Source organism: Leptodactylus fuscus, chromosome 1, assembly GCF_031893055.1.
Source record: "Leptodactylus fuscus isolate aLepFus1 chromosome 1, aLepFus1.hap2, whole genome shotgun sequence".
NCBI lineage: Eukaryota > Metazoa > Chordata > Amphibia > Anura > Leptodactylidae > Leptodactylus > Leptodactylus fuscus.
Window position 1 is genome coordinate 342,010,530 of NC_134265.1, and position 14,272 is coordinate 342,024,801.

Genomic DNA, 14,272 nt, shown 5'->3' on the forward strand with positions numbered 1-14,272 from the left:
CTCTTTGGTGGAAACATATCACAGTCAATACTTTTACTAGGTGCCAAACTGACAGAGCCCTGTTACATGAAAGCAGAGCTGTGACTCCCTTCTGCAGCCCCACTGTCTCCTATATGTGGTCCCTGCTCCCTAGTGAGTGACCCCGCTACACTATCGCGGTGCGGCGGCTACGCTGACAGAAGGCAGAGTCCGGGTGGTGACGTCACGGAGTGGCGGCCGCTGATTGGCTGTGACGCGCCTCTCTATCCCGGGCCGCCGGGAGCCGCTGCTCTAGTCTGCTGAAGGCTGTGAAGCTTCCTCCGGTGGCGGCACAAGCTCCTCACTGAGACGGTGGAAGCTCCGGACTATGCACCGGGCCGGCGGCAGCAGCAGCGGAGGAGCATGGTGAGCCGGGAGAATCCCGCGTACTTGTATAACTGTCCTGCTGTAGGGATAGGATGTGCCTGAAGGAAGCTGCTATTGTGTAAACCAATCTTGATCATGTGTGCTGCCCCCTTACTGCCAGGGTGCCCCTTAGTCCCAACATACAATGCTCATAGATCCAGCAAAACCTGCAGTTTCTATTTCACTTCCGACCAGTGGTGACCTCTGTCTGCAACATAACGGATACACTTAAAGGAATTTTCCATAATTGCCAAATAGATTGCAAAACTGCATAAAACAGTATAGCACACCCTGGGGTGTATAGGTCTCTGTGCCACCCTTTCTGCAAAGTGTATATGTGCTCAGCTGCCAATGTCTTATGTTGTGACAACGGTATAGACAACACACGGGCACCTATTATTGGCTGCTGTGCCCTTATGGACTCCTATGCTGCCAAAGTAAATGTGTAACTGCATTCTGTAGTGGGGCTGGACCATCAGAGGCAGCGGTATAAATGATTAGGCTGATTTGCAAACATTTAGGTAGTCGTCATTGTATCGTAATGTCATTTAAAACCATTCACGTATATAGGTTGTGATGCGACAAAGATTGCTCTGCAAATTCTCTTCTAATGTAAGTGAATGGAGTTGCACAGTGCTGCAATCTCTAGTTCTAAAAAAAAAAAATCAAGCTCTGCTAAATTTTGCAACAAGAAATCACATTTGCAGCAACTTCAGGGGTGCAATGCAACTCCTCCTACTTTTGCATGCAACTTAAAGCAATGCAAAATATGTAATAGGGGTTTTACCGTGTGCTATTTTGAATAGAGGTATATTTTATATGGCAGAGGGGCCTTTAGGGCCCCATCATGGTCCAGTGTCGGTAGCCACTGCTAACACTGCACCCCAGTAGTTAAACACCTGGGCAAAGGGACCAGGATTCAGTAGTAATTGCTGCTGTTGCACCCCAATATTTATGCCACTGGTCATAAGAGAGCGTTTGGATTAGGAACAATATGGTTGTAAGGGGTGAGGTTGGTAAAATTGCAGTCAAACCATAATGTGATTTTCATTTTTTGGAAAAGTCTTTTCTAATTTTTTTATTTAATTTTCAACAATTGCTTTCAACCTCAAAGAACAAAAACTTAAAGGTTCGTCCCACAAAAACCTTTTGTTACTTATCTACAGGATAGGTGGTAAATATATGATCTCTAGGGATGCAGCTGCCAAGACCCCCAGGATCACTGGTGCATGGGAGCCTAGCCACCAGTCTTATGGAGAAGGCCCTGAATAGATGACAGATGTGGGATAAACCCTAGTGAGAATGTGAACACTTCTCGATGGGAACATGCATGACACCATAGAAAACTAGATATAGAAATAGATTATAATGGGGTCCATGTGGTTTCCACCCGGTTTCCACACAAAAAATGCAAAGAGAAAGGTGCTGCTTGCAGGACTTTTTTCATGCAGAGAGGGGAACGGACTGGCCCGAACACACAAGTGAACCAGGCCTTGCACATGTGCACAACATTTAACATCATAAAAAGACGTAATGGTAAAACTAGTCTTTAAAAAGCTGCACCTCTGGCTTAAGTGATGTCACGTATTTTCTTCCTGACTCTCTCACGTACATCATTCAGTTGTTTAAAAGAGGAAACTTGCCGATCTTTGGGGGTCTGACCCCTGGAATCCCACTAATCACAAGAACAGGGCTGTGTTGCACCCCAGTTTGAACAGAGTTATTGGTTGAAAGGGCACAGGGTTGCCAGAGATAAGCAAGCACTGTACTTCAGATGTCTGCAGCGGCCCCATTGACTTGCAGCTTGTGCATATGAGAGCATCCTGATAATAAAGCATAGCAGTCAGGGGAATTCAGGCTCCACACAGCTACTTGTTTTATAAGACCTTAGAGTCTATTCCCAGGCTGCAGTAAACGGCATTCTGTCACCTGCTAATGGATTTGCATGATGACAGTAGAGAACTAGAATTTTGTGCCAAATGTATCCAGTCTAGATAATCCTCTGTGAGCTAAATACATCAACAGTAATTTATTAACCCTATTCTGTTTGCTACAACCTATTAGTATGGTAAACATGGGGATACAAATGTAGCAAACCTTCAGCTGTGAGAATTGTTTTTAAAATGGTGAGATCATAAAACACAAAATGGGTTACAATGTTGTAATTCTGTATTGGCTTATAAATGGAGAACTGTTATTTAAAGACGACCTTTCTTGTCCTCTAGCATGACCACATAGTTTCAGTTTTGTCAGTAGCTGCCCCAGTTGCAGCAATAGAAAGTTCAGCGGAGCACCATGTGTGGCTGGTAAGCCTCAGATCTGTAACCAAAAGGATTGACCATGGTTAAGACAAGAAAAAGGCAGCAGAGATATCATTGCTGTTTGTTTCTGTACTGATATCACTGTCAGCATCATTGCTGATAGTAAAAATCTAAATAAGTGTAAAGTCAGGGGGTGCCCAGTGATATCAGTACCGAAATGAATGGCAATGACATCTCTGCAACTGGGGAACGTACCAGCAAAAGGTAGTGTGCTGAATTCCGCACACTGTCAGCTTTGCAGCAGTATATAATACTCACAATCTTAAAGGACATGAAAGATCCTCTTCATTGTCCAATGCTGTCACAAGATGAGAGCAACTGACATTAAATGATAACTGCAGATAATTTTCTGACGGAAGAAAAAGTTGTAAAAAGTAGCAAATATGATTGAAGACATTAGTCAATGGGACTGGACACAAACTAAGGGGCTCCATCTGTATTGGTTACTTTGGTATAGTTAGTCCATCACTGTCATCCTATTACAGATGACAGCAATTGACGTAAATAACAGAAGCCTTAGGATAAATGACAACAGGCGGGTGCACATTGCCGTGTTTGTCAGAATCTTGTCTGCCTGTCTTTATCTCTTGTTATTTGAGACTTCCTCCTTGTTCAATTGTATTGTTAGTAGGGTCATTGTAACCTCCATCTATGTACAAAGCACCAACCCCTCCTGCCAGCCGTGCACTGATTTGCTTTCATGCCCGGCTGCAGCAGAGGTGTCACACTCTCCACCCATAGGACATAACTGGTTCTCCTCATTCGGCTGCCAGGTAATACGTCAGGTCAGTCCAAATATTTTAATTGGAATTAATTACAGGGTGACTGAAGCGCCTTGTATAATATGATACGTTACATCGCATAGCCATTAACCTGGAATTTGCTATAAAGCACTTTAAGGAGACACTTATAGTATATTGTGTGACGTCTCTTTGTATCGTAGTCTAGAAATAATATTGCACTTCCATTATGTTGGTAACATGTCTCCTGTATATATAGAGCAATGTGCTGCATCTACTGCCTGCAAATTGTACATGGGCCAGTTATTAGGAACAGTAAGGGGATGTTCAGTGATAAACACTTGTAATGCGCTTTTCTCACGGAGATTCCCAGGTAGTGTTATGGAGTAGGGTATTTAGCGGCTGCCGTACAGGTGCTCATCCCCAACACCAACAAGGGTCAGTTGTTTGTACAGGGATCCTACCGGAAACCCTGGACCCCACACAACAGGAAGTGAATGGTATTTTGATGCACAATTCTGTGATTCACATAAAAAATATTGCAACTTCTTATGCCATGCATGCCAGAAAACAGGCGTACGAGGCGTAATAAATCTACCCCATTGTGTATCGCCACCCTAAAGATGACTATACGTATTAGATTTTGGCAGATAAACAAATGCTAGGCTGGGTTTACACGGTGCGTTCATATAAAAACCACATGCGCTTTTGAAATGGACTTAGGCCGGGCCCCACGGGCCAGAAACGCCGCTGGAAAAATCGCAGCGTTTTACCGTACTTGCAAAGTGGATGGGATTCATGCAAATCCCATGCCCACTTTGCGGAAAAAATCGCAACGTGGACAGGCTGTGGTTTTCAAAACAGTCACGGTTTTGCAAATTGCAACATGTCAATTATATCTACAGAAACGCTGACGGTTTCCCCATGGATATAATTGTAACAGAAATTCCACGGAGGAAAACTCTGTGAACTTTCTGTTCAAAGTGCTGCAGGAAGAACCGTGATGCGATCACACCGTAGTTGTTCCTGCAACACTTTAGCGCGGTGTTTCCAGCCCGTGGGGCCTTAGCCTTATATGGTTTTTCCAAAACGCATGTGCTTTTTTGACAAAAATGTATTTTGTGAACATAGGTTTTGGCTGATGTAATATATTACTGTATAGCCACATGAAACCGAGTAGAAACCACACAGGCCCCATTATAGCTTATGGGATCCATAGGTTTTATGCGGATTAGATTTACTTTCGGGGGTCCCCAAGCAGACTACCCAAACGGAAACCCATGCACAGATGTGAACCAGGCCTTAGATAGTATAGAGACACACACCTTAGAGAAAGGGATTGGTAATGGTAGTCGATTTATTTATACATTTCTAGGAGGAGTAACAGTACTGTGCAGTCATTCATCCACATACACTTTGCATTTGTCATCGGTGCTGCAGACAAGCTGTTACATAAAAGACCTGATCACCATGGAAGGTGTTTTCATGTTCAGTTTTTTTTTTTTTTATGTAGTTTTGAAGTCAAAGCCATCTGTAAATTATAAATGTAGGGAACATATTATGATAGATGAACTTCTCTTTTTTTTTTTTAATATGCTCCTGATTTTGGCTTCAAAAAGTGCACCAAAAAAACCGAATGTGGAAATCTACCCTTAGGATAAGGCCCCAAATCGTGAACAAGCTGGTTTTTATGTTGCAGATTTTGCCAAAGCCAGGAGCATATGTTATAGAAGGGAAAAGTATAAGCGTTTCCTTTATATTTCTCACGTGCATATGCCCGCGACTTCGTCTGCGGGTTGGTGTTGGTGCTGAGCCGCTTATATTTAGCCAATTGCTGTTGTGGATGATCCACCTGCTCCCGCGTCTCGGCTCTGCTACATCACAGCATATGTGCAGCATACTCAGTTGTATGTATATCTCTGCATATGGAGAGTGTACTCCGCTGTGCTACAGCGCTGCCTAAGCTCTGCTACATCTGGACATTTGGATTATAGGGGTGTTCTTATGTCAGTGTCTGAGCAGCTTCTGTGTTGTAAAGGGCTGAACGGATGTTGCAGAAATTTGCCACAGTTCGATCAGCCTGCTCCCGCGCCTTGGCTCTGCTACATCTCTGCATATGCATAGGATACCCAGCTGTATGTATATCTCTGCATATGGAGAGCCTATAGAGGTGTGTTACAGCGCTGTGTAAGCTCTGCTACATTGGGCAATTGTGATTACAGGGGTTTGGTTATGTGACTGAGCGGCTTCTGTATTACAAAGGGCTGAACGAAATGTGCCAAAGTTCTCCCCCGTCCCCCATCAGAGGCAGAACAACACATTCCCTGTAGTACTCACTGAAACTCTACACCCGATATAGTCCTCTTACCCACACACAGCCTGCATGTTCTGTAGTCTCCTGATCTTCCATGAGACTCCATTTTCATCAGCTATCACACTGTGCAGCTTCATCCTATATAACTCCGCCCATAAAATAGTGTGTAGCTCCGCCCACTGCCTAGCATGATCCTATCTGAGAATGGTTCAAGGACCTGTGATGACGTCATCACAGGTCCTTGAGCCATTCTCAGATAGGATAATGTTGTGCTAACCTAAACTCCTTCACTGCGGTCGTGTAGTGACGTCATTTACCGGGATAAAAAGTAGCTTATGTTTTAATAGGGGTTCCTATCTATGTATGTGGCAAATGTCATGCAAATCTGTACAGCTGTTTTTGTTTGATTGAGGAACAAACATCCAAACCCACAAACTTTCACATTTATAATAATATTATTATTTTATTATTATATTATCATTATATTATTATTAGGGTTGTGCGATCGTGTTCGGAAAAGATTGGATTCCGATCGGCGATCAAGAAAATTTCAAGATCACGATCGGAATTCCAAACACGATCTTTTTATGTGGGATCGAGATCAGTGATCTTTTCCCACAATGCTTTGCTCCGCTGCAGTTCCATAGGAATGAATGGAAGCAGCCGCCACACAGCCTTAACCCCCTGAGCGCCGGCTACCTCCATTCATTCGAATGGGAGGCTAAACTAAACATCTCTAGCAGCTACTTACCTCTAGAGATGGCTGCTCCAGTGCCCTCCTTCTTCTTGCCTCGCTGCCCCGCCTCCCAGGTTAGTGTTTAAAGCGCTAGGTAGGTGGGGCTTGTGTCTTGGGAGACTGTGGGTGGGGAGACGTGACGTCTCCCCTCCCTGTACCCGCACACACTCTCCTAACCTGGCAGGGGGCAGTGAAGGGAGAAGAGCGGCAGCGAGGCAAAGAAGAAGGAAGGCACTGGAGCAGCCATCTCTGGAAGTCAGTGGACACCAGGGGGACTAAGTAGCCAGAGGATTAAAAAAAAAATCCTCTGGCTACTTAGTGATTCACTACACAGCGTGGATTCTAACAATTGTTTGATTCCATGCTGTATAGTGAATAGGATTGCTTTTAAAATCCGATCTCCGATTAATAAAAAAATCCCATTGACTTGCATTGGGATCGGAATTGGGATCGAGATCGGGTTTGAATGAAAAATGATCAGAAAACGGATTTTAAAATCGATCCTGAAAAGTCAAGATCGGCTCAACCCTAATTATTATATTATATATATTATATTATTATAGTAGGATAGGAGTCTTTTCAAACCACTCTAAAAGGGGTTTTAAATAGGCTGGGGCAAGCCTCTGTTGGTCTGTTGTTGAGATGGGACATCATTACCTTTGACATCCCATGTCCCTTTCTGAGGACGCTGATTGACCTCAATGGTCACATAACAAGATAGGAGATAAGCGTCAGATGGCTGAGGGTCTAATAGCTGGGACCCCCAGTATTCTGACACTTATCCCCTACCTTGTGTATAGGTGATCTGTGTCTGTAATGACAAATTCACTTTAAAGCATACCTCAACTTTAACATGTATTTTTTTTATTTTTTATTTTTTTTACAAATCCATAAGTGACAGTAACAAATTTTGTAATATATTCTATTTAAGAAAGTTTCCTGATTCTTATATTATTTTGTTCCTCTTGTCTCTGGTCTTACCGCTCTTTGCATTGATTGATTTCCTCTGTACACAGAAATCCCTGAGGGAGACAGAGTCGTGAGACTGTCTACAATCATTTCTCTGACAACTGAGCTGGATAATAATTCACTTGATCTCTATCTCTGTTTTGTATAGTGCAGATGGGTCTCTTAGGCTGAGTTCAGACGGGGGTCTTTGGTCAGGATTTTAACGCGAAATCCGCATCAAAATCCTGACCAAAAAGACGGGTCCCATTGACATCAATGGGAGCCGGTAATTTCTTTTTTCCGTGAGCGGTTTCTTCCCGCTCACAAAAAAAGAAGCGACATGCTCTTTCTTCAGGCAGATTCCGCGGCTGGACGTCTGCCTGAAGACACTCCTGAGTAGGCCCATTCATTTGGGTCTAATCCGGAGCGGAGTGCTGCGACTGGATGCCGGTGCGCTGTGATGGAACATTTGCTGTAGATTTAAAGGGTGTATTATCCAAGCCAATGAAGAGGAATCTGGTGCGAACGTCTATCTCAAATTTCCCTTTGTTTTCCATAGTATGAACGAGGTCTACAATGGGAATCTTATTGGGGCTACAATATATACCGTATATACTCGAGTATAAGCCGACCCGAATATAAGTTGAGGCCCCTAATTTTTCCACAAAAAACTGGGAAAACTTATTGACTCGAGTATAAGCCGAGGGGGGGGGGGGGGGAATGAAGCAGCTACTGGAAAATATCAAAAATTAAAATGGCTGGAGTTTTTGGGTGCAGTAGTTGCTGGGGAAGGGGAGGGGGTGTTTTGGTTGTCTGTCTGCCCCTTCCCTGAGCTTGAGGACTGTTTTTTCTTCCCCCACTTGGAATTCAGCCTGGCTGAATATAGGGGATCTGCAGTGCTCCTATTAACCCCTTCCTGACAGAACAGGAGCACTGCAGATCCCCTATATTCAGTAGACACAGGGATACCTAATGTGTCTGTGTGTCACAGTCATTTCCTTTTGTATGTATTCTAGGGAAAGGAGGGATTTACAACTTTTATTTTTTTAATTTTTTTTAAAGCTTCTTTTTGTCTTTCCACTACTTTATGGGAGATTCTATACATTGATATTGTGGCGGGTCATAGACCCCCCCCCCCTCCCCCCCCCAAAAAAAAAACAAAAAACAAAACATTTTTGTTGGGTTTTTTTTTTTTTTTGCTGACTCGAGTATAAGCCGAGGGGGGCTTTTTCAGCACAAAAACTGGGTTATACTCGGGTATATACAGTAAGTAAAATAAATACATATATATATATATATATATATATATATATATATATATATATATATATATATATATATATATCTTTTTTTGTACTTATGTCTTTCACTGAAAAAAGACAGTGTCCAGTCATGAACCAGGGAAACTAGGTTGGTCCTAAAGTGGTTACTTCCTTGAAATACAGTGTATGTCTATGGGTAGCACGATGTCTCACTGCACTGCAGCCTTGTAGTGCTAGAGTCCTGGGTTCGAATCCTGCCAAGTACATCTGTATGTTCTCCCCGTATTTGCATTGGTTTCTTCTGGATACTCCAGATTCCTCCAATATTGCAGACATACTAATAGGGAATGTAGATTGTGAGCCCTATATGAGACAGTGACTCTCAATGTCTGTAAAAAACTGCCACGGATATGATTGCACTATACAGGTTAGCATAATAAATAATCTATGTATTTTATGAGGCCCTGTGTTGTTGATAGGACTGATGAACCATATTACCTAGTGTCTTGGCTATCTACACGTGGCATGTCATTACTTTTATTAGGTAAGTGCTGGTTGAGTCACTTATGTGTTTTTTATTGGCAACATATCTTCTAGATTGATCAGGACACTGGAGTATATGAGGGAAAAATCCCTGCAGGCCTTCATTAGGTGAGTGCATGTCCTGTAATGGTCAGTAATACTGCGCTCATCTGTACTCTGTTAGAAGACATTTTAGAGAGATATTCCATATAGATAATTACATATACAGGGCCTTGCAAAAAGTATTCAGCCCTCTTGAACTTTTCAACCTTTTGCCACATTTCAGGCTTCAAACATAAAGATATAAAATTTTAATTTTGGGGGGGAAGAATCAACAAGTGGGACACAATTGTGAAGGGGAACAAGATTTATTGGATGTTTTAAACTTTTTTAACAAATAAAAAACTGAAAAGTGGGGCGTGCAAAATTATTTGGCCCCTTTACGATCAGCACACTCACTCGGTTCAGTTCAGTTCCGATCTCTGAATGATCCAATGTTGTCCTAAATGACTGACGATGATAAATAGAATCCACTGGTGTGTAACCAAGTCTTTGTATAAAAGCACCTGCTCTGTGATAGGTTCAGGGTTCTGTTTAAAGCGCAGAGAGCATCATGAAGACCAAGGAACACACCAGGCAGGTCCGAGATACTGTTGTGGAGAAGTTTAAAGCTGGATTTGGATACAAAAAGATTTCCCAAGCTTTAAACACCCCAAGGAGCCTGTGCAAGCAATCATATGGAAATGGAAGGAATATCAGACCACTGCAAATCTACCAAGACCCGGCCGTCCCTCTAAACTTTCATCTCAAACGAGGAGAAGACTGATCAGAGATGCAGACAAGAGGCCCAGGATCATTCTGGATGAACTGCAGAGATCTACAGCTGAAGTGGGAGAGTCTGTCCATAGACAACAACCAGTCACTGTACACTGCACAAATCTGGCCTTTATGGAAGAGTGGCAAGAAGAAAGCCATTTCTCAAAGATATCCATAAAATGTCTGGTGTAAAGTTTGCCACAAGCCACCTGGGAGACGCCAAACATGTGGCAGAAGGGGCTCTGGTCAGATGAGACCAAAATCAAACTATTTGGCCACAATGCAAAATGAGCTGTGTTGCTTTTACGCCAAACATATCATCACCCTGAACACCCTGATCCCCAGTGTCACACATGGTGGGGGCGGCATCATGGTTTGGGCCAGCTCTTCTTCAGCAAGGACAGGGAAGATGGTTAAAATTGATGGGAAGATGGATGGAGTCAAATACAGGACCATTCTGGAAGAAAACCTGTTGGAGTCTGCAAAAGACCTGAGACTGGGACAGAGATTTATCTTCCAACAAGACAATAAAGCAAAATCTACAATGGAATGGTCCACAAATAATCATATCCAGGTGTTAGAATGGCCAAGTCACAGTCCAGAGCTGAATCCAATCGAGAATCTGTGGAAAGAGCTGATGCTGCTGTTCACAAACGTCTCCATCCAACATCACCGAGCTCCAGCTGTTCTGCAAGGAAGAATGGGTAAGAATTTCAGTCTCTCAATGTGCAAAACTGATAGAGACAAACCCCAAGCGACTTGTAGCTGTAATCGCAGCAAAAGGGGGCGCTACAAAGTATTAACGCAAGGGGGCTGAATAACTTTGCACGCCCAACTTTTCAGTTTTCAATTTAAAAAAAAAAAAGTTTAAAATATCCAATAAATTTCGTTCCACTTCACAATTGTGTCCCACTTGTTGTTGATTGTTCCCCCCAAAATTTAAATTTGATATCTTTGTTTGAAGCCTGAAATGTAGCAAAAGGTTGAAAAGTTCAAGGGGGCCGAATACTTCCGCAAGGCACTGTATATTGCTATCATTATTTGCTTACCGTATATACTCGAGTATAAGCCGACCCGAATATAAGCCGACCCCCCCCTAATTTTACCACAAAAAACTGGGAAAACTTATTGACTCGAGTATAAGCCGAGGGGGGAAATGCAGCAGCTACTGGAAAATGTCAACAATTAAAATGGTCGTAGTTTTTGGGTGCTGGGGAAGGGGAGGGGGTGTTTTGGTTGTCTGTCTGCCCCTTCTCTGAGCTTGAGGACTGGGGTTTTATCTTCCCTCCACTTGGAATTCAGTCTGGCTGAATATAGGGTATCTGCAGTGCTCCTATTAACCCCTTCCCGACGGAACAGGAGCACTGCAGATCCCCTATATTCAGTAGACACAGGGATACCTAATGTGTTTGTGTGTCACAGTCATTTTCTACTTTTGTATGTATTCTAGGAAAAGGAATGATTTAAACTTTTTTTTTTTTTTAAATCTCCTTTTTTTTCTTTTGCACTATTTTATGGGAGATAGATTCTATACATTAATATTGTAGCTGGTCATAGACCCCCCCCCCCCCCCCCCCCTCCTAAAAATAAAAAAAAATTATTTTTTTTTGCTGACTCGAGTATAAGCCGAGGGGGGCTTTTTCAGCACAAAAACTGGGCTGAAAAATTCGGCTTATACTCGAGTATATACGGTATTTATATAGCGCCATCATATTCTGCAGTGCTTTACAGACATTGACAGTCACTGTCCCATATAGGGCTCACAATCTACATTCCCTATCAGTATGTCTTTGGAGTGTGCAAGGAATACGGAATAGATGGGTAAAACCCACCAAGCACAGGGAGAACATACAAACTCTTTGGCTGGATTTGAACCCAGGATTCCATCGCTGCAAGGCTACAGTGGCAAGCAGAAATACAGCATCTGTGCTTTTGTTTCTTTTTGCAATCACAAAAGAAATGCTGACACATGGACTTACACTAGGAAGTAGAATGTCCATTGTTTTATAGTCTGCTGCAAGGATAGTTAGTGTGAAACCAGCCCCAGGCTAAGGCTGCACTTTGCGGAAAGCTGCTTGCTGTGGTTTTTTTTAGCCAAAGCCGGGATTGAGCAGAAGGGAGAAGTATAAGGGTAAGTTCACACGGGATTCTTTGGTCCGGAACCTGAGGCAGAAGCCGCCTCAGGTTCCAGACCAAAATACGGGTAGCTGCGACTGGATACCGGTGCAGTGTATCGGCACCCAGTCGTGCATTTCACTCCGGATTAGGCCCAAATGAATGGGCCTAGTCGGGAGGGAGTGTCTTCAGGAGGATGTCGCGAGGCGAATCCGCTTGAAAGAATGAGCATCTCGCTTCTTTTTCCGGGAGCCGGAACAAATGGCTCCCGAAAAAAAGAACTGACTGGCTCCCATTGATTTCAATGGGAGCCGTCTTTTTGGTCAGGGTTTTGAGGCAGATATGGCCTCAAAATCCTGACCAAAAAAGCCCATGTGAACTTACCCTAAGAGCTTTCTGTATATTCCCCATTGCTTTTGTAGCCACTCTTGGATTTGGCTCAGAAAAACCACAGCAAAATCTGCGACTAAAAATGCAGCAAAAGCAGCATGGATCCTCAACCTAAGACTGAGTTATACCTGCTAAATTGTGCAGGGGAGTGCGCAAAGCTTCAGCTCTGTGTGGTTGCTTCACTATCTGGCCATACCCTAAAGAGGACCTGTCACTATCTCCACCAATTCTAGTTCTTACCATCTGTTATCAGGTGCTGTTCCACCATTTCCAGCACCGTTGGAATTCTCTCTCTAGCCTCCGCCATTCCTGAGCAACAAGCGCACTTAGTTTTGGTGCCCTTTGCTAAGGCCGCTGATTGGTCTAAGTGGTCATGTGTGGTGGGGGTTTTTGGACCAGGAGGACCAGGCTGTGCGGTGAGGCCTGGTCCTCCTCATCTTTTTCTTTTCTTTTTTTTTTCACAACCCCGGGCATATTTACAATTATAAATTGTGCTTGGACAATACCTTTAAGCTCTGTAATGTCAGAAGGGTGGTGTCAGGAAGGGGACGAAATTCAGAGCTCCAATCAGAGGAAGCCAGTGTCAGAGCCTAGACTCACACCCCAGCTTGTCCATGACATTACTTGTCAAGCACAGTGCTATACAATGCATAGTGACCTCACTTGGTATAGCATCTCAGCCTCATTCATTTGAATGGGACTGAGCTGTAGAATGGACAATGTAACCAATGGATAAGATGTAACTGACCTTAGAAGAGGAAATAGAGCTCAGTATCCTAGTCCCAGACAACCCATATAACATGTATGTTGGGGGTGATGGCAGTGATTGTTGCATCCATAGAGTCTCTATGTTAGAAGTTCTACCATATACTACTGACATAAGGCACAAATGTGATGTCAACATCTCATGCACATAAACATGTCAGGCTGCTGTGGAATTTGACATTACCTTTGGCTGCGCTACAGATCTATATTTACACAGTAGACTTCACTAAAAGACTGTGGACTCTTATACACAGAAACCTATAGTCTAATATCAGTTTTATATTGCGCATGTGATTGGGGTTTCTGCAGCACATCTATGGATTTCTGCAAGCCACATTCAGATGAATGGAGCAGCCACAGAAATAAAAGCTAATAGAGAACAAGCAGATAATCTTGGTCTGTTTGGTATTATCTGGGATGCCATAAATAAACTGTTAGATGAGATACTAGAATTCTACTTCTCTAAACTTCCATTTTTGTAGAAGAAAGAAGCCTTACCAGTAAAATGCTGCAAAAGTTAGTACATGTTTGAGACTCCTCACACCATGGTGAACTATAAAGAAATGTACGTTATCATCAGGATTTGTCCAGTGTATAAATATATACACATTTTATTTACCAGTAAGAGGATGTTCACACTAGTGTCACAGTCATCTGTCCTAAGGTAAGAGCAATGAACTTTAACAGCAATTGAGTACTAGACACCTTTGGAGACCCTTCTGTCTTTGCAGGTCTTTAAAGGGGTTGTCCCATCACAAGGATCCTATCTATACTGCTAGTTTATGTGGATATAAGACTTTTCCTAAATACATTGCTTTATCAAAACTGCTTTGTTTGGCCGCTATCTTAATTTATTCACTTCATTGTTGACACTGGCCCTTGGGATTATCTGCTCATTTGTCAAGTGATGTAGCTGCCTGCTCTCGGGGGGGGGGGGGGGGGGGGGAGGGGCTGGGAGC

General features: G+C 43.1%; 1 protein-coding gene across 1 annotated transcript in view; it reads left to right on the top strand.

Moving 5' to 3' along the window:
- The first annotated feature begins 291 nt into the window (after window positions 1-291).
- The window catches only part of ATP10D (ATPase phospholipid transporting 10D (putative)), an 80,605-nt gene continuing 66,624 nt past the window's right edge, over window positions 292-14,272 (top strand). Inside the window, exon 1 of the mRNA XM_075261453.1 lies at window positions 292-384. The gene's annotated coding sequence lies outside the window, so the exon portion shown is untranslated. The remainder of the gene's footprint in view (window positions 385-14,272) is intronic.